Consider the following 21,305-nt stretch of genomic DNA (forward strand, 5'->3'; position numbering starts at 1 on the left):
TTATTAATACTCTAGTGCTCTTTTCCGTTCAACAGCATGTGTCATATGTTTTAAAGCAGGTACACATACAGGCACATAAAATAAAACAATCAATATTAGACTTGCTCTAAAAAAAAAATTAGAAGAATAAGCATTTGATGACAATTTGCACCCCTGGTATAAGTTTTCCATCTGCATGTTCTTATCATGCAGTTATCAATTTTTCCCTTTTTTCTTTTTCTCATTTTTGAAACATCAAAAACAATTTGTTGGGCATTAGTGCATGGTGAGAGAGAGAGAGAGAGAGAGAGAGAGAGAGAGAGAGAGAGAGAGAGAGAGAGAGAGAGAGAGAGAGCACATCTGTCAATCTGTCCCATCTCCAGCAACCTACTACAATAACATGCTTGTAGCCTGTCACTAAACAGCTAGGTTACAAATCCCATGAATTCAGCCCTAGTGAATGATAAAATGTTCCACATTCAATATTTTTACATATTTCACAGTAAAAGACATATGCAACAGCATCTAAATTCTGCAAAATATTCCATTCCTATTTGTATTATTACAAAACATGTCTCCAATGCATTCTTCAATGACCTGCTGAGCAATGACCTCTGTTTGTGTGGACTTCCCTGCATGGGAGGATCCATTGACACCCTCACATAGGCCCTCACACAGGAAAAAGTTCTGAACCTTTGACCTAAATCCCAGCCAAACTCTGAAACCCATTCTCCTGTCAACAGCAGCACATAACACCTCCATCTCCTAAAGACGTCAGATAGTTGTCAGATTGGTAATGATTTCAGGATTTCAATGAGATTTCAAAGAGATTTTTAACAATGGTCAGGGTGACCCTGACACAAATTAAGATACTAGTAGTTTGGGCTACCACCACAAAGGCTCCCAGATACAGCCCATCCAAAACACATACAGAAGTATAGTCACCTATATTTCATGAAACATTTTAGTAGGTGCTGAAATCATTAAAGAGACTTATTTATCTTAATTCAATTGATAGGACACTTACCCAGAATCACAGCCAGGACAGGTCAGGTTCTAAATGAATAATCCCCGTATCCCTTAAATAGCAAATTTATTGCTCAACCTCTTTTGAGTAGTTATAATGGCCCCTAATAACAACTAAACTCATCCAACGTAATCATTCATCTTGAAAACTCATTAGAGATATAACATTATCCTCACTCCTGCCAACAATATTTGTTACACTTAAATCACACAGACTATGCATAATGACTGAAGCCTCTGTGTGTCGAGAGATTTATTTGAAAAATTGATTTTGAATAAAATACTAAACAACGGTCCAAAAATTAACTGCCGTTTGTATTGAATTGATCCAAAAAAAAAAAAAAAAATCAAGGAATTTCTTTGCAGTAAAACACATTACTAAATTTATATCTGCAAGCATAATTCTTTTTATTTGAAATTGAATTTGGTTCAAAAGATTACAGACAGTTGACAGGAATCAAATTTTTCAAAAAAAAAATTTCTCACAGAATTATCAATGGTAAGACTTTACCTTGATTGTAAAAGATATAATCCAATGGGTAGAATCTGGATTGTCTTCCAAGTCCCGCTTTAATCCCAACACTGGAAAAAAGAAAAGTAATCATTTAAATCAAAAGAAAAACTCTTTAACTGACTACATTGTTCCCTATCACCAGCATATCTCTAAAATCGATACCACTTCCCTGATTCTGTGTAAAATTCAACAGAAAGTCACCAGCCCATGCAATCTGTGAAACTTGCACAACCGCATGTGAAAATCTCAAATCACAAATACAAAATCAACCAAGCATGACCAGAGAAATGGTGCCTTCTATAAAATTGATGGCAGTATAATTGAGGACCATGTCAATGCAGAAAATATGTCCAAAACAAATATTTGCTTTGAGCTTAGGACTGCTGGGTTGAAGTCATTTAGAACCGAAGCATCCATTCCCAGCTGAGAGGGCAGGCGTTATAATTATTTGACAGGACAGAGTAAATGAATTCTTAGAGTAAACAGAATACTTGGCTGGGCCCACATGGAAGATGCTCATTCTGTTTTGATAGAACCTTATCTTGTGATGTGTTTGTCAGATGTAATGAGCGTCTTGCACTAATAAATCTGTACCCTGCCTGCAACATTACATTTGTTTGTATTCCTTATTTCAAAGCACCAGCTGTAAATTGTGATTTTTGAACTGATTTACACATTTGATGCATACATGCAGTACTTAGTAATACTTAACATCAATATGACCTAGATTTGACCATCTATCTGTCAACAAACTAATTTGACATTTAGATGCTTATAACAAACGTGCAAAAGAATTGAACAGGCCCATGGGCCATATATGATGCTCACCTATGTCATTCTGCTCATTCTGACTCAGAATTAATATTATAAAGAATGACCAACACAGAAGTACTGGAAGATTGTATGATGCATGCAGTATTTATGCCTGACTGTTAAATTTTTCATTTTGGAGATATCTAAATAAATTTTTTTTTTGACATTTAAAAGATAAAATATTGCTACATTATAACGATCTTTCAAGGCTCTCTTAATTCTATCTGCTATTTATTAGTGTTTGAATATTGCTTTAACAAGTTCTACATAGCATTTTTGTTATTTTTAACCTTTTTTTATTAGCCTACATGAGGATATACATTAGTACCCAAATTGTAGTTTAACTAAATTGTATCCCTGTTTTTCAAATGAGTATTAAATTTTCCCCTATACATTGTATATTCCTGTGTGAAAACTTGTACCTTTATCAATTCTACAGTGCACACATCTATAGTAAGGGCTTTCCACCTTTCTGTGGAAAGTCCTATTGATATTGTTCTGTTATTATTTTCCTGCCGTCAAAAAAAATTTTCGTCTTAAGACTTATCCAAAAACTTTATAGTCCATCATATAGTACTTCTTGAGAAACGAATACAGTTCACCCTGCGTAATTGAACTTTGACCCCTTACAGAGTTATTGGACCTTTCGCAGAAATCATTGTTATCGCTACTCCTTTTAAACCGTAAATGATAGGAGAATGAAACCTTTGCTAAATCATAGAGGGTAATTAGTAGAATCGAAGAATTCCAAATGAAGGGATTTGGTGTCCCCTAAAGGGAGTTAATGCATCTTTATATTTTGAGATTTATTCGTAAAACATGTCGAACTTGAGAACGGTTTGTCATAGAGACATGAGACCAACTGGAATAGGATCGTTGACCTTTGACCTTGAAAATTAGATCAATGTCAAGGTCATCAGAAAAGAGGAAAAAATAGCTCTACTCTCTTTCCTGCTTAAGGTAGCGTTGAAATATTATATGGGTAAGTATTGACTTCTTGATTGGTTCCGATAGTATGCATTATAACTTTGAACTTTGACCCTTCTGTGCATTTCAGAGACTCGCGTTGAAAACCTTAATTTGTTATCGCTACTCCTACTTAACGGAAAGTCATAGAGACACGAAACTTTGCTAATGAATTCACAGTAAAACCCTCTTGCATAGAAAAATTAATCAAAGGGATACGAAAACCCTTAACCATAGTTATTGCCCCTGAAAGTCTCCAATATCATTATCTAAGCCTATAACTTTTATATTAATATAGATAGAGGCATGGGATCACTTGCATGAAGACCTTTGACCTTCAAAATGATGTCAAGGTCAAAGGTCAAGGTCATCATGAAACTTATTATTTTTCATTTCCAAGGTCTTTTTGAGTTTCTTACATCATCTTGAATATTCTTAATTTTTGTTGTTGTTAATCATGGTAGGTGGAAAGCCCTCTAATTGTTCGCGAACAATTAGGATTACTAGTTATATATGAAATACTGATTGCAGACAAGATTTAAATCAAATACATATGTTTAACTATATTTATGGTATCACAGACTTCGGGCCCAAACGGGCTTAAACCCCTGTGGTTTCAACATTACAACAGTAAAATACACTTATAACAAACATGCTTATAAGGAATTCATGCTAATTGTGAAATGCATGCATGTTTATTCCCCTATGGGAGGAAAATAAAGAAAATTTATTGGATATAATGAATTCTGTTTACATGGAACTGTTTTCCGCTGGTCCTGGTGGTTTGCTATAACCGTATTTTACTGCACTTACATATGTAGATATATATGTATTACATACACATTAAGGTTTTCAATTTCTCTCTCTTTTTTTCTTTTTATACAAATGTATGAATTAATTAATTCTTGAACCCCAACTTTTGTTACGAGGTGGAACAAATCTGTTTACCTTTTATGATTTACATTTTCTTGCATGAAAGATGTATGCAAATGGATATACATGAAGATATGATAATGATATTTATGACTATATATGACAGTATATATGTTCCCTATATTCATCATCCCTTGGTAGCTTTAGTTGTTGATCAAATTTGTTGTACACTTAATTGCAATGTATGTTTAGGGGCCCATTATTTAACAATAAACTATCTGTATCTGTATCTTATACTAGTGACATCTTCTGCATGATAAATAATAATTTGACACATGGTCATTGAAAAAAGAATTTCTACAGAAATCCAAAACCTACTCAGTCCCGGGGCAAAAAGGGGGGGGGGGTGGTGGATATATTTTGATTTAACTTTGAATCTACACTGAAAGTGATTACCTGGTGCTTGTATTAGTTACCTGACTGATAATTATCACTGCAGATTTTTAATGTAACTCCCACATAAAACTTTGAACCCTGCAGTGTGTGTGGCTTCACCTGGCAAAATTTTAACTAGCGAAAAAAAAACAACAAGCTGATCGAATCTTCATTCAATTTGTATTAGAAAGCTTTCAAACAGATGCAAGAAATATTTTTACTAACCCCACTCTATTTCTTATATATCTCCCTAAAACCCAAGAACATTGCCTTGCACCAAGTTTGGATGAAATTGACAACAAAAATTTTCCACAATGACGTTGAGCTTTAGAGAGCTAAAAGGACTAGGGTGTTTTTGAATAGCATTTAAACTGTAGCTCTGTATAGGAAGGTGCTGTATAAGCATTGATAGTGGTTACTGTAAGACAACAAGGCACTGAACATTTATATAATATGTAATCAAACTCTGCAGGTAAAGATTCCATATCCTGCAGCATGATGCTTCTAACACACTTGGAAATCTATACATGAATAATGTAATAATGTAATAACAGTCCAAATTTAATCAGGAGAAAAGGATATCCAAATCATTGTTCTTTTGTTTACATAAAGAAAAGGTGTGTTTATGGAACACTATACCCCTGAGTGTGACCTAGTGAATGCATGTTCATTTGTGTCAAATTTGACTGTGACCTTGATAAATGCTGACCGTGATCATACTATATACATTTCACCATGACTTTGGTCTAATGTATGTTCATGCTCTATTTCACAGTGACCTTGACCTTTATCAGTCATACAAATTTGACTGTCACATTTATAGTTGACCATGCAAGTATGAATTCTATCTTGTATAGTTCAAATATTAGAACCATTCATGGATATAAGAGTAAAAAGACTATTACAGAGACAGTACAGATGGACAAAAAATAATATGTCCTCCAGACTTTGATTTTAGGGCATGAAAAAATCAATCTAAGGGTGATACAACTACCGTATATACTCGCCTATAAGTCGGATGTTTGGAAGTTAAATTTTGGTCCAGAACTCTATGCCCGACTTATAGGAGTATCTTAAGAAGATTAGTATTTTTCTGGATGGCGTAATGTACAATCTGATTAAAATCAGATCCTCGATCCGCTCTTTTTTCTTCATCTTTTTTTTTTCTTCTTAAAAACATGGACGAAATAAACAAAATAGTAACTGTTTAATTTGGTGAGAATAAAAAGTGAAATATCGATGTCATATCCCAAAACATTATTGGAACACAGATAAATATACATAAGTCTTAGAGTATTGATATGAAATTGATTTGTTGGGAAAAAATATCAAATATCGGCACATTTCTGAAAATATTATTTGAAACACAGGTAAAAACATTAGAGCATTCAGATTCTTGAAATTGTCAACCGATTCTTGAAAAATGTTAGACCAACTTATAAATGGATCAATTTGGCAATTCTCTCCAAAATAACCTAAAAACTATACACTACCGACTTATAGGCGAACCGACTTATAGGCGAGTATATACGGTAACTGTCACATGACAGTCAACTTCCACTATCAGGATCTGAGGTCATGGTCATGTATTTTGGGATAATAAAAATGTAAATATAATACTCTCATTGATGAGATAACATATTGATCAGTCTGAGATCAAATGTAACCTGATGAAATGATTTTACAAAAGGCAATGCTCAACATCTCTCAAAACTATGCCCCCTGGCAGCCATGTACATTAGAAACATGTTTTCTCAATCTTTTTGGGGGAAATAAACGGATAAACTCTAAAAAGGTGAACAAACTTTTTTCATCAGCTTATGACAGCGGACACAGGAATTGATAGCTGTTTTACGTCAATCGCCAGAGCCCACCATCTGTGAATACAAGGACTACATCTTATGACAGCACTAAATCAGGGGACTAATTCAAAGTTAATAATCTTCAGAAAGGAGAATTATTACTGCCTAAATGTGATTATCCCTCCACAACTCGCCTCCCTGAGGCACACAATAGTGTGTTTTTATTTCTTCTAGGAAAAAATGTCGATAGTTCTTCTGCCTGGGTAATGGAGTGCTGTTCCTGCCTCCTATATATAATGTATGATGTACAATGAAGGAGAGCTGATTTGCAGAGCTTCGAATATCATCAACGAGTTCCACTCCATAGGAATTATGGGAAAACTAATAAGATCCATCATTCATCTAAAGAGTTGAGGACAGCGCTGTATACTTAGAAAAACGCTTCATCAACGAGGACCCTGCGAGAAAAGTTTCTCTCAAGTGGGAAGTGAGCAGCTGGGCCCATCATTTGGTCACACAGAAGACAGTTTTTTTCTTGGAATTAATATACAGTTGCAAAATGGTTTTAAATGAAATCAATATACATCTTACTTGATTTTCTTTTTTTATTCATTGAATAAAAACTTAAACTTGTAATATGATAAAGTAGGCAGAGTGTAAAATTAGGTCAAACGGGTTTTTAGAGTTTTAAATACTTTAAAACCCAATGAGAAAAACCAGATTAAACTGCTCACTACAAGTGTATTAATAACATTATGCTGTACCAAGGACAATCAGAACCATCAACAGGAAACACAGAACAAATCTACGGTCTCCAAATACCAGAGTAAATGGAAACATGGAATTTATTCATTAAATCCACATTATTACTCGGAGATGCTGCTTGTCCGGGTAAATTGCACTGATTTGATTGTACAAGTAATGTAATAACGTGTTATTTCTAGCTCAAGAAACAGACAATGATTTCCCTATGTAGATGCAAGATAATTCTGTTAAGGAAGTTATGTGTTTGGCTATTTGTCTGATGACCTTGACCTTAGCAAGGTTACTTTGGATCAGGGTCATCATTTACCTTTGTGTTAAATATGAACTTTTAATGTCTCTTCATTGCAATGTCCTGCTCTCAACAATGAAGTGACCACTGGACAGACAGACAGATGGACATTGTGATTCATATTTAATCCCAAAACTCAAAACTACAGTTGGGGGGAGGAGGGGTATATGAACAAATTTCAAATTCAGATATCAATTTTCTAATATTCCTCTCCATCCTTCAATCATTTTTTTGCATTGTTATCTTGATCGTTTATTTGCATATTCATTAGAACTGTATGATGTAATATTAATCAATGTTAAATTAATCAATTAGTTGTTTTATCTGTCCTGTTATGGATGTTCACTACTGTACTGTAAATGGTACTTTCATCAATAAATCATTCATTCATCTAATATTTGATATCCAAGCCCTGTGAATCTGATAGACTCTCAGAAACAACATCATAAGAGCCTGCTCACTACAAACTCCTCCAATCACACTAAATCTTATATTGTCTCCATACATCAAACCTCCAGCCAGGGTAACACACTGGCAACTTAATAGCTGTAAAACGGCATTAATCCTAAACCTAGGACAAACACATCAGCTGCTACTGGACAAAAGCTATATAAATCTAATAAAAATTAATTACAACACTGTAGCTGTCTACCGATTTCTTCATTTCTGACAAATCGCTGCCCTGTCAAGGGGAATTAATCCACAGCCCATTACACAGGGGACAGATCCTACATCCTGGACTGGTGGGAAGTATGGCAGCAGCAGAATGATTATACTGTATGATTTATCTGGTGATTACATGATAAGAGTTTTTAAGCATACATCTATTTTGTTAATAACACAATTCACACTTGCTGTGGAGAGTGATAAGGAGTGTTAACTTCAGTGAAACAGTCACATGACTACTATAGGAGTGGAAAGGTCACAGGTTGGATTTCTGGTGTAGCCGTATATTCTTTCCTTTGCTATTAAACATGTACAAAGTTGAATCTATCACAATGTTATCATAAAAGGTCAACCTGCTTCACATCTCCTGGTATGACATATCTGTTTCTGGGGTCATCTGGGGTCATGTATCATCTCTATGTGGTCCCCCCATGTCAATGACCTTGGAATTTGAACTTTAACATTTAAACTATTTCAAAATGTTCTGCTAGGACACAGTACTATTTTTTTTAATTTGACCTGGACAACACTTAAAGAAATTTGCTCTAGCGAGTCATCCGTTAGCTCCAATATCCCTCCACCAGCGCATCCCAGCTCCCAATATTCCCCACCCTGTGTGGTCTACCCCCACCTCCCAATAGTCCCCACCCTGTGTGGTCCACCCCCACCTCCCAATATTCCCCACCCTGTGTGGTCTACTCCCACCTCCCAATAGTCCCCACCCTGTGTGGTCCACCCCCACCTCCCAATATTCCCCACCCTGTGTGGTCTACCCCCACCTCCCAATAGTCCCCACCCTGTGTGGTCCACCCCCACCTCCCAATATTCCCCACCCTGTGGTGACTGCACGATGCAGCTGTTTCCCTGTATCCACTCTCCTCTGATGTAATCCATCACAGTGCTTAATTACTTCTGGATCACCGGACTGAGTGTCACAGATTCTCATTAATTACCAGCTTGGAGGGCCTGATTACTGCTGCAGATGATATTTTGTGTTCTTGTGTTATGCCGGGTGTGAAGCTAACTGTCTCTGACATTTCTAACTGTATAACAAACTGCTTCACTCTGTCACTTAGACATGTAACAGTTCAGAGAGGAAGCATGTGGGATAATGAAATTTATAACTGTATTTTAAGATTTATTACCTGCAATAAATTTCTCCAAAATGAAAGGGGGATAACTCTAGTAACTCTAGTTCAGCTTGTTTGAAGCATCCTTCGAGTATATCATTCTTTTTGCACTATGAATGCTAATCAAAAGTGCACAAATTAATCATAGACATTAAACAAACACATATTACAAATGAATTTCAATAACACCCTCAATTCTGTACCAAAAAAATACCCCCTGCTAATGGTTGTCAACATTACAGCAATGAACATGACAATTCCTCTGTACCTGTCAACAATATGAAACAGTGCATTGTATAATGCACCGAAAATTACTTTTGATCGAATATCCCCCACACAAAGATGAATTGTAGATTGTGAATTCTGGAGGAATGCTCAATAGAACCACATAGTGGTGGTGCCCAGGGAAGTAGGGGGGGTGGGGGGGGGGGTGGGGGGGGGTGGCTAAATATAAATAGAAATCAAATCATTGCAGATGCTAACCAATATACAGTATTGGTCATGAAACCATACATACAATCCAACATACAAACAGTGCTATAGAATGACCTTGAACTTTAACATATACACTGTGAATTCTATTTGTAACTGGAAAGGAGAAAATGCAATGGATGAGACCGGGATTCAAACCTGGGCCTGCTGAATCGCTAATCAGGTCCTTTACCATCTGACCTATCTGGCCACCGGTGATTAAACCCATCCGACTGCTACATTCCTCCCTCCTTAAATTGTCTTCACCCTCAACGACACATAATTAAGATTTTTGGTCACTGGTAGGACTTTCACCTGGAAGTCCTGGAGTGATCAATGGCACCAATCCGAAAGGAAAAAATGCAACAGACCAGACCAGGATTCGAATTAATGCACTACTATTGTACTTGTAAGAATCTCCATCTGGAGGAAATAAAGAAAGAACTAATTTTAACTCCAGTGGAATCTCTGAAATGATTGATGGTGCACTAATTGTTAACATGTCATGGGTGCCACTATCTATATATTCAACTTACCTCGACACACAGTCGGGGGGACATCTGCTATATTGATGGGGTGGGGCATATGGCAGCTCAAGTTTTTGGACTCATCTATCGCATGCCCCTACATCTCACTAGAAGTTACACACTGCCCACTCTATCTTCAGGCACTGAGTTTGGGACTATAGGATCTAAATTCTCCAGTACATTAGAGCCTTCAATGTGGAAAATTAACATCCAGCTATCTAACCATCATGTTTGCTTCAGTTGTCCATTTTTCTGGCTGATTAATGTCTCAGGTTATTATCAAGAGCATGTTAAAGTTTTTAGGAACTTCATTTCAATTACCAGTAACACAACCAAATTTTAAGTGCGACTTCTATTTTCTCCACAAGAGACCATTTGGAAGTTTAGAGCTGCACCCCAAGTTACCTCTCCAACATAATCTGGTTCTAAATATTTACTACATACACTGTATATTAGTTTTTACTTAGAGCTGACATGCAAATAAAGCATCTAGGAAACGTACACTAAAGTCTAAATTTGCATTCTTTATCCCTACTCCTCATGAGAAAAGAACAATAAACTGTGATTGTGGAAGGCTAGATGCTTGGGTAGTGTTCGACATATACTCACATATTACCACTGTGACCCACATTTGCGAAAGACATACATCTTATAGCATTATAACAAATAGAACATAATGATTACAACAAAGCTGAAAACTCTTACAAAGTCACCCCCTCCTACCATTCCAACAGATCCCGTACTTTTTGAAGGTCACCTCCTCCCACTATTCCAACAGATCTCGTACTTTTTGAAGGTCACCCCCTCCCACTATTCCAACAGATCTCGTACTTTTTGAAGGTCACCCCCTCCCACTATTCCAACAGATCTCGTACTTTTTGAAGGTCACCCCTTCCAATCATTCCAACAGATCTCGTACTTCTTTATTCTCTAAAAGCAAAGTGCTTGTTATATTAGTCCCTTCACCTGGCCTCAGTTTCATTACCTGTGAGGAATAGGGAGGCTCTCTCTAATAGACTTATACTACATGTTAAGTTTGACTGAAAATAGTCACACTGTATCTTAAAAGATGTAATTTTTCTGTAGTCTCTATATTCAGCAAAAGTGGGTCCGGGCCTCGTGTCCCTGATGTATGACACAAGTCTGTATGATATCACAAAACAGACTACAGTGATATAGTGGGATTTTAATTAGACTGGTATTACAGATGTGCACAAGTAGTTACTAATAAGTAAAACTCAGTACTTGTACTTTCATTGACTTCCTATAGAGTTAGTGCCCACATACTTATATAAGTAGAACTCAGTACCTGTATTCTCATCGTCTTCCTTAGTATAGAGATAGTGCCCACATACATGTATGAATAAAACTCGTATTGACCTCCTTTAGCGATTAAAGCACACATATCATTTCATAGGATGAGGTGATGTCAACACAACCAGGTGATAAAAGATTCGTTATAACACTTTGAAAATCAACAACTTTAACAGTCAAATGCACTTATGACAAAATATTTCATAATATAGTAATTGGTACTTTTCATCTTTATGACTTTTTTTCTCCTCAGATATACAGATCACATTTTGAATATAGTATCGCATGTGCAGCTTGAAAAATTAAAAGACTTTTATTCACCTAGAAGAACCTATAGTAGCACAATACATATCTGTGCAAACCAAGATTTTTTAAATAAACAAATCTAAAAGCAGACTATATATTGAATCCTGAACCTGTAGACTGATAGAACTTTCGGTGTTTTGGTGTAACAGCTGGGAGTAACAGGATGAAACCCTGACAAAAGCATGGTATTTCTGGATGTATAAACCCTGACAAAAGCATGGTATTTCTGGATGTAAAAATCAAACCAGAGAATAATAGATCACATGAATTGTTGCAATATCTACATCTGTCTTTCTTCACAATATTTCTGAGAGGGATTGACGAACACTCTATCAATGTAATAATATCTTGATATTAATGATTCATATTTTTCATTGTTAATCAAACATATAGTGCAGCTGAGTTAAGTCGATAATTATGCTTGAATTTACAAATGCTGAGTGTCCTGTTACAGAAAAAAACGTTGACCTGTAAATTTGTTTCCTTTTCATTATCAGAGAGTAGTAAAACAGATTTCAGTGGAACTAAATATGTGCATTAGTAGTACTAATACATGTACATCGGTAGTACTAATACATGTACATCGGTAGTACTAATGCATGTACATCGGTAGTACTAATACATGTACATCGGTAGTACTAATGCATGTACATCGGTAGTACTAATGCATGTACATCGGTACTACTAATGCATGTACATCGGTAGTACTAATCCATGTACATCGGAAGTACTAATGCATGTACATCGGTACTACTAATGCATGTACATCGGTAGTACTAATCCATGTACATCGGAAGTACTAATGCATGTACATCAGTAGTACTAATGCATGTACATCGGTAGTACTAATACATGTACATCAGTAGTACTAATGCATGTACATCAGTAGTACTAATGCATGTACATCGGTAGTACTAATGCATGTACATCAGTAGTACTAATGCATGTACATCAGTAGTACTAATGCATGTACATCGGTAGTACTAATGCATGTACATCAGTAGTACTAATGCATGTACATCAGTAGTACTAATGCATGTACATCAGTAGTACTAATGCATGTACATCGGTAGTGCATGTACATTAATGGTACTAGTACATGTACATTTTAATTAATGTCATGTCGACATGATCGTAGGTATACCTATTTCTGATATTACATGGTCCCTTGCATCAATTATATGAAGCCATCATTAAAAATATTTTTGTTTGATGTAACTCCGACCCACATTTTCCAAGGTAGGTCAGTAGGTAGGTTGTTTTTTTTTCCTTTTCTTTTTTTTTTTTTAACATCATAAAATTTTTCAATATTTTCTTTTAAAATAAGGAGAATTTTGTATTTTTCAAGGAAACCGAAAAAAAAAAATAAGGAAATTTTAAATTGCTGAAAAAAATTGATCGGGTAGGAGTACATCAAACAAATCAATTTTTATTTTTGGCCTGAATGTGAAGAGAAACAAGACAGTAATGCCTAATACAACACCTGTGTACTCAGACAGTAATAATGATACAGTACAGTTAAACCTGTCTACTACAACACCTGTGTACTCAGACAGTAATAATATACAGTACAGGTAAACCTGTCTAATACAACACCTGTGTACTCTGACAGTAATAATGATATAGTACAGTTAAACCTGTCTAATACAACACCTGTGTACTCAGACAGTAATAATATACAGTACAGTTAAACCTGTCTAATACAACACCTGTGTACTCTGACAGAAATAATGATACAGTACAGTTAAACCTGTCTAATACAACACCTGTGTACTCAGACAGTAATAATGATATAGTACAGTTAAACCTGCCTAATACAACACTTGTGTACTCAGACAGTAATAATATACAGTACAGTTAAACCTGTCTAATACAACACCTGTGTACTCAGACAGTAATAATGATATAGTACAGTTAAACCTGTCTAATACAACACCTGTGTACTCAGACAGTAATAATGATATAGTACAGTTAAACCTGCCTAATACAACACCTATGTACTCAGACAGTAATAATGATATAGTACAGATAAACCTGTCTAATACAACACCTGTGTACTCAGACAGTAATAATATACAGTACATGTAAACCTGTCTAATACAACACCTGTGTACTCAGACAGTAATAATGATATAGTACAGTTAAACCTGCCTAATACAACACCTGTGTACTCAGACAGTAATAATATACAGTACAGTTAAACCTGTCTAATACAACACCTGTGTACTCAGACAGTAATAATATACAGTACAGGTAAACCTGTCTAATACAACACCTGTGTACTCAGACAGTAATAATGATACAGTACAGTTAAACCTGCCTAATACAACACCTATGTACTCAGACAGTAATAATGATATAGTACAGTTAAACCTGCCTAATACAACACCTATGTACTCAGACAGTAATAATGATATAGTACAGTTAAACCTGCCTAATACAACACCTATGTACTCAGACAGTAATAATGATATAGTACAGTTAAACCTGCCTAATACAACATCTATGTACTCAGACAGTAATAATGATACAGTACAGTTAAACCTGCCTAATACAACACCTATGTACTCAGACAGTAATAATGATATAGTACAGTTAAACCTGCCTAATACAACACCTATGTACTCAGACAGTAATAATGATATAGTACAGATAAACCTGTCTAATACAACACCTGTGTACTCAGACAGTAATAATGATATAGTACAGTTAAACCTGCCTAATACAACACCTGTGTACTCAGACAGTAATAATGATATAGTACAGTTAAACCTGCCTAATACAACACCTATGTACTCAGACAGTAATAATGATATAGTACAGATAAACCTGTCTAATACAACACCTGTGTACTCAGACAGTAATAATATACAGTACATGTAAACCTGTCTAATACAACACCTGTGTACTCAGACAGTAATAATGATATAGTACAGTTAAACCTGCCTAATACAACACCTGTGTACTCAGACAGTAATAATATACAGTACAGTTAAACCTGTCTAATACAACACCTGTGTACTCAGACAGTAATAATATACAGTACAGGTAAACCTGTCTAATACAACACCTGTGTACTCAGACAGTAATAATGATACAGTACAGTTAAACCTGCCTAATACAACACCTATGTACTCAGACAGTAATAATGATATAGTACAGTTAAACCTGCCTAATACAACACCTATGTACTCAGACAGTAATAATGATATAGTACAGTTAAACCTGCCTAATACAACACCTATGTACTCAGACAGTAATAATGATATAGTACAGTTAAACCTGCCTAATACAACATCTATGTACTCAGACAGTAATAATGATATAGTACAGGTAAACCTGTCTAATACAACACCTGTGTACTCTGACAGTAATAATGATACAGGACAGTTAAACCTGTCTAATACAACACCTGTGTACTCTGACATTAATAATGATACAGGACAGTTAAACCTGTCTAATACAACACCTGTGTACTCTGACAGTAATAATGATACAGTACAGTTAAACCTGTCTAATACAACACCTGTGTACTCTGACATTAATAATGATACAGGACAGTTAAACCTGTCTAATACAACACCTGTGTACTCAGACAGTAATAATGATATAGTTCAGGTAAACCTTTCTAATACAACACCTGTGTATTCAGACAGTAATAATGATACAGTACAGTTAAACCTGTCTAATACAACACCTGTGTATTCAGACAGTAATAGTGATACAGTACAGTTAAACCTGTCTAATACAATGCCTCTGTCTCACTGTACAGTCTACTCTAGATATATTGAAATTCAGGGAACTAGCCTAAATTGTTAATTATGACTAAAGTTTAATATAACAAATCTTGAACTATATGAATAATGTTACTGGGGATTCATTCTTACTTCTATATAACAGATTCTTCAATATAACAGATAGTTCAATGTAAGTGACATCAATATAAGTGGAGTAGACTGTATATACCAATTGTCTTATTTTACAGTCTTTACAGTCACCATGCAACCCGACATCCTGTCTAATCCAAAATAAAACTTTACTTCCACAGGATGTCAGAGTAGACGGGTTTGACTGTATCTATAATCAAATTTACTCATAGGTACTTACGCTAGAAAGCATACAATATAAAAGAAAGGGAATAAAAATGTATCATTCTTATACACGTAATTTGATGACATATTCTACTTCTTGGGTGTGTATACATTAATATCTGTTTAACCCATATCATACTGTTTAGAATTCCTCATAAACTTTCACGATGTCACCAGTAGTCCATTAGCCTAATTTGTACTTTCTACACCTGTAGCATTCCTGAACAAATTAGATTTATTCAAAAGAAGGTGAACTTTTATAATTTACTGTAAAAAAAATGCACTCAGGTAGAAAACTGTTAATGGTACAGCTATCAAATTAATGACCCAATTCATTGGCCGCATTATTACCTTACAAAAGTTATATTGCAGTCTGACAGGGAGCATTTAAACCCAAATGTACAACAAATGGCATAAGAAATCTGTACACTGGGAAATTTATGTCAACTGTTTTAATCCACTCTGAACTCATTCTCCGAATGGCCAAATTCAGACTGGGGAAAAATTCAAATTCATTCATGAATTACCCTGATGCAGTAATAATTCAAGGCAAATCTAAAACAAAGACAAAATTGTTTTTTCAATATGCCTGAGTGGAAATAACACAGGGATGAGCATTTCCTGATATACATTATACATGTGTAGCACTTTCAGAGGTATTAATAACACTGCTACTATATTTAGTAAGAGCAGCTGTACTTAAATTGGCAAATGAGACGCGCATTATACAGAATGATTTTCTCGATTATCTCATTTAACTCCTGGCACCACTGAGCGGACAATGAGCCTCATTTAAATGTTTAAAACGTCCCAGCATTCCTTTAGCTGCTATGAACTCTGAGAAAAGGTTTAGATAGACCACTTGAGCTACAGTTCTGCAGTTAAAGCATTCTCCTAACAAAATAACATAGAATTATTTTGGTGGCAGGAATATATGTTGAAAAATGATATATACACTGTATAACCATACAAGTTCAAAAAGTTATGTAAATACTAATTAACCTAAATGCTCAAAATTAAAACCTCGCAAATGAACTCATTTTATGTTCAAATCCATAGTTTCTTTTTTCAACTTTGTATCACCATGCATGTACAATAAATTGAGTATCATCAGTTCTGAAGATTAACACTATGATAACAAATCTTTACACTTTTAAATGTTAACTGTATATACAAGTAATCCTGATCAACCAGTCAGAGTACTGGACAGCTGTCCTCTGCACCATCATTGACAAACTAGGACAAACAGGAGGGCAATTTGTGTCAAGTTTCAAAGGGTCTGCATCAATTAGGGTAATACATGTACTTATCCAATTCAAATTATCAATGAAATTTTTACGGTAGTTCAACAGAACCTCAGTGTGAGAAAATCCGGTGGCTCTGAAATCTGAGACTCGTTATCAAAATATGAGAGTTTCCCATTGAATGGAATGTTATACTCTGGGATAATAAACTTCCAATTTCAAAACGAGTGTGTATATATTACAAATATATGAGAAGAGTGTTTATTACAGATTGTTTATAAATTGTTAATAGAATTGACATTCTTCAACAGTGACCCACACATTAAGAAAATTCCCTCAATGTTCAGTTCATAGGCATCAGAGGCAAAATACAAGTGAGGGGGGGGGGGGGGGGGGCAAATCAGGGACAAATAAAGCAGATGTCTGGGGAGAAGGAGGCAGGTATTTAATTGTTTGCATGATTGTTTTTAATATGATGTTTTACGTCCCATTCAATAATTTCTTTACTCATGTAGAGACAATGACATCAGTTGTGGGTTAAAGACCACATATACTGACCTATCCATGCACCCTGAGAGTCATAGCAGTGAGGGTTTTAACCTGCCAACGCCTATGTGATACAAGATCTCAGTTTTCAAGTACATATCCAAAACATCCTTCACTTTCATTTCTAACGGTGAGCACTTGATGAAGAAAAAGTCACTACCTATATTTAACATCTTACGTTTGATGGAGAGCATGCAGGAATTAAGAATTATAAACCTTGACTTCTCTGTTGCAAAGTGAACTCCCTTAAACCACTAGGTTATCACAACCGATACAGCCTTAACTCCACTTATATTGAAGCCAGGTATGTTGAAGTATCTGTTATATTGAAGTCACGTATATTGAAGTATCTGTTATACTGAAGCCACGTATATTGAAGTATCTGTTACACTGAAGCCACGTATATTGAAGTACCTGTTACACTGAAGTCACGTATATTGAAGTACCTGTTAATTGAAGTAAGAATAAATCCCCAGTAACATTTATATATATCCATGCAGTTTAACATATCTGTTATGTTGAACTATGGTTTAATAAGCAATTAATTTAGGTTGGTCCCCAGATTTTCAATATACCAAGAGTAGACTGTATACTGATTAAAGGTTATTTTCCCAGGTTTTATGGCAGTCACAGTATTTTTCTGTGATTCAAATTACAATAATTACATTACCTGATTATAAGGTCCCTATAGGGATGAAATCATTGGAAGCTCCCAGATTGCTTACTTAAGGTACACTGAATCAATATAATTTTAACTGTTCAAATTTACCTTTAAAATTGTGTGAACATTTGGGAACCCAATGCGCAGGGCTCCTGAATTTTGGGATGTATATGATAATTACATTTTTTTGCCTGACTAATTGACATATTGAGGTAATTTTTAAGTGATTCCCAGTACAAAAATTATGGGACCTGGTGGGGGCCTAGGGGGCAAAATCCCTGTAAGCTCCTGAGATTTAGCATATATTGCATGTCACATACATTAATTCGATCAATATATCTAGTAATTAGTAGTCATCATTTTCAGTGGTATGTTTAAAACAGTGTTAGGAGGGGGAGAGAGAAAACCCCCAAGTTATCAGCTCTTACATTTTATTGCATTATGGGCTTTTTTGCCTTTAATAGTGAGGATTATATTGTCATAATTTCTGTGAATAGTGTGACACATCTGCTACATAAACGGTGTTAAATGTAACAGTGATTATCGACTATATGTACAACACCAAATAGATATTCTGGGAGTTGTCAGTTTGAATTTCAATTTTTTTAAAAATTTGATACTGATTGACTTAGTTGCATCTGAGAAATGTTTTTATAGTGTATATATATCACTGAATAATGAAATAATGTAATATGCCATAATACTCTCTCTTTTTTCCCCTCTTTCTATCCCTTTATCAGTTGTTTATGTCTCTGTTTCTATACTTTGTTTCACCAAAAGCAATATTGTAGGTGCAAACAGCCTCAAACAATTAAAAAGGTATACAGATTTTAATTATTACATGTGATGTAATGAATGCAATTTTAATCAGCAAATCAAATAATACGTACCAGATGATAATTTGAATTATTACATGTGTGGATTTATTCAAGTTTTTAATGATTGCATGTACTAAGAATGATATACCCCAGGGCACCTCGAAGTTTTTATTCATCAAATGCATACAAATATAACCAATCCTTGGTTTATTCACTGAATATTTTTTTCTTCAAAATTTCTTGTGGCAATGTGTTGCTGTACCATATTTGTAAATTGTCAGAGCAAATCACGTTTGTGTGTCCATTTGATAAATTAAGAGGGATAACTGTGAATACCAAATTGGTACACCTATACAAATTCTATTATTTCCTCTGATATAATTCAAATTCCACAGACAATTCACAGATTTATATTGTGCCATGCCTACCTAGAGTTGATTCAAATTGAAATTTTCCACCAAATTTAATCCAGGTGTTCACCAAATAACTCCTTAACACCTGCCTTCTAATCTGCAAACTGATATGCAAATTACATAATCTGTTGGATACCTGCAGCACCCACTGATTTGGTTCTATAAACCTCAAAGAAAACTTCCTTTTAAATCTGGTTTAGCTTTTGTGACAAACTTTAAAAAATGTTGCATTCATATCTGCCTTAAATTGTCTGCAACGGCTGTGTCATATCAAATGAAAGATTGATGTTCAAACAATTATGCAGCTTTTTTAAATTATCATTTTAAAATACATTTCAGTACATTTTCATATTTCACGAACAACAAGTGCACCAAAGACGAAATACAAAACACGGATAATTAAACTAGTTTTGAATTAATCATCCTTGATGCTCTTACCTAGATTGTGTGTGCAGCCTTAGGTTCTCTCCAGAAGTAAACAAAACATGACAGGTGAAACCCGGCTAACCCCGAAACTCCACAGGTAAACAACAGCTACGACAAACGACTAGATCATGCTGAGCTCTGTTCTGTGTCTCTGAAGGCACTTAAGTGACAGTCCACGGGGAATTTTTTTTTATGTGAAAATAAAAGACTTTGTTAACAGGGACCAGGACTTGATCCACGTCAGTGAGCACAGCCTTCTCCAGCCAATATCACTTCCTCCTGTTGATTCACTGAACGTGTAATGAATATACAGTTAATTTAAATTCCTAAACTGTTTTGGATCAGAAATTATAACTCAACGTAGGTCAGCAAAGCATATATTTATAATCACACGAGGTTTTTTTTGTTTTTTTGTTTTTTGTTTTACTTGTAACAATGAATTAATTTGGTGAAACAAATATATGTAATAGTATCATGAAAAGTTAGATGTCTAATCGGAACTCAAATATTCCTAATCTTCAAAAAAAAAAAAAAAATGTAAAAAGAAAAAAAATGAGTCCAAAAGTACAACAGATATGAAGTTGAAAAAGGCAATTTAGAGAGGAGACAATTTGCAATATTATCTGTCTAACAGAGTTGGCCCTTGGGAAAGCAATCCAGCGATTGAGGGCAAAATGTGTGACAATACGTCCCAAAACCGTAATTGACTATCCACAAAAAAAATCAACCTCTTGAAATTGAATCAAAGATATGTGAAATATTTATGTTGTAATTATACACCGATGTCCAAAATTAGGGAAATTTCACACACAAAAGGCTGAACACAATCAATTATAAATCGGAACCCTAATTCTGGGTCATCATTGCTATTCCACTCAGGATACCAATCAACATTTCATATATATGATGACTATTTCTCAACAGCTGGGATGTTTACTCAAGAAAATGAACATAAATAGTTAGGTACCAGTTACTTATTTATTTTCAATTTCAAATGAGTAATTTGTATGATAATTTTACAAAGGTGTACAGGTACATGCCTGAAATACAATAGTAAAAATTGTATAGGATTTCGTTTCCTCTCCGTTTCACACATCGGTGTAATTTCGTTTTAAATTGCTATGTGAAACCTAACAAAATTGGCTGCCAATGATTTAAAGCACATTTCTTTATAACAAATTGAAGAAAAGGTGCATATTTTTGTCCATTTTGTCATCAAATAACCACCAC

At 35.0% G+C, this 21,305-nt stretch overlaps 1 protein-coding gene across 11 annotated transcripts in view; it reads right to left on the reverse strand.

Annotated features, from left to right (window-relative positions):
- The window catches only part of LOC125675338 (excitatory amino acid transporter-like), an 81,647-nt gene that overhangs the window by 27,952 nt on the left and 32,390 nt on the right, over window positions 1-21,305 (reverse strand). For 2 of the 11 annotated variants that reach the window (XM_048912936.2, XM_056160590.1), the window contains one exon: window positions 1,517-1,587. The gene's annotated coding sequence lies outside the window, so the exon portion shown is untranslated. Of the gene's footprint in view, window positions 1-576; window positions 745-1,006; window positions 1,036-1,516; window positions 1,588-1,886; window positions 1,957-8,114; window positions 8,311-19,664; window positions 19,754-20,087; window positions 20,414-21,305 lie in introns of those variants that run through there. The other 9 variants (XM_048912942.2, XM_056160591.1, XM_048912939.2 and 6 more) reach the window with 9 other exon arrangements.

This window comes from Ostrea edulis, chromosome 3 (assembly GCF_947568905.1).
Source record: "Ostrea edulis chromosome 3, xbOstEdul1.1, whole genome shotgun sequence".
Classification (NCBI taxonomy): domain Eukaryota; kingdom Metazoa; phylum Mollusca; class Bivalvia; order Ostreida; family Ostreidae; genus Ostrea; species Ostrea edulis.